Source organism: Mus musculus, chromosome 14 (assembly GCF_000001635.26).
Source record: "Mus musculus strain C57BL/6J chromosome 14, GRCm38.p6 C57BL/6J".
NCBI classification, from domain to species: Eukaryota; Metazoa; Chordata; class Mammalia; order Rodentia; family Muridae; genus Mus; species Mus musculus.
This window is the reverse complement of record NC_000080.6, coordinates 120826601-120827922: the sequence shown is the minus strand read 5'-3', so window position 1 is coordinate 120827922 and position 1322 is coordinate 120826601. Positions and strand designations below refer to the sequence as shown.

Sequence of the window (1322 nt, the reverse complement as noted above, 5' to 3'; positions counted from 1 at the left end):
TAAGTCAAATATCAGTCCAATATGTTTGCTGTGGCAGATGGTCACGTCTTGTTTTATACTCCATACATTCTCTGTGTGCGTGTTTGTGTGTGAACATGCTTTTCCGTGTATATCTATGAGTTTATATCTGTCACCTTGTTGACCTGTTTACAGATTTAAAAACTGGGACAAATGTATACTTTGATACACAGTATTGCATCTCATTAGTGTCCTTTACTGTGAGATAAGGTCCCACTGTGTAGCCCTGGCTGGTCTTGAACTCACAGAGATTCAGTTGCCCCTGTCTCCCAAGTGCTGCAATTAAAGATTTATTTATTTATTTATTTATTTATTTATTTATTGATCGATTGGTTGATTTTCAACACCTAGTATTTTATTCAGATAGCAGTCCTGTTACACATGGTCCAAGAACATTCAAATAAGAACTCAAATCAGAAGTTAAAGATTGGTTTTCAAACATTATAGCCAACAATGCCACATTTGCCTATGATCTCTCCGATATAAAACCACATCCACACCTCAGTGGCCACCAAACCATTCAGCACAGCTTCCTTCACTGTAAGGTGTTTGAAGTTATCAGTTTTAACACTTTGAATGATTTTTTTTCACACTCCAAATAGCTGTAGGGATTTCACTAGGGGTTGGGGGAACCAGCTCAACCTTGGCGTAGTGCCAAAATGTGGCCAATTGAGACTTCGAGTAAGTCATGGCAGCGGCCACCATCGACGGTGCCTTCTCTGAGAAGTTACGAATGAACTTGGCCATGGTCTAAGGTGGAAGGTACGTCTCCCCGAACAACCAGCTGAATGTCTTATTTATTTATTTTATGTAGGAGTACAATTATAGCTGTCTTCAGACACACCAGAAGAGGGTGTCAGATCCCATTACAGATGGTTGTGAGCCACCATGTGGTTGCTGGGAATTGAACTCAGGACCTCTGGAAGAAGAGTCAGTGCTCTTAGCCACTGAGCCACCTCTCCAGCCTCCAAGTGCTGGAATTAAAGGCATGAACCTCTGTACCTGGTCCTCATTCACATTCATGTAAGCAGTAGAAATAATTATTAGCATCGTTCAGCAAGAGGAGGAAAATCAAGACACAGACTAGAGAAGTTAGGTGATCAGGGTCACCCCCATAGTCAAGTGCGACTGCTGATACTAACACAGTATTGGTAATATGATAGGGGATCCACACGTACTGACAAAGTCAGGATCTGAACAAGAGTGAGATCCAGAGACCTCCTATTACCTTCAAAGCAGAAGGAAGAAGAAGAAAGACAGAGACCAAACAGGAGAAAGGGGACCAGCAAAGCAGGTGAGGCTGA

At 42.1% G+C, this 1322-nt stretch overlaps 1 pseudogene; it reads right to left on the bottom strand.

The window, feature by feature from the left end:
- On the bottom strand, positions 356–811 carry Gm9391 (predicted gene 9391; annotated as a pseudogene).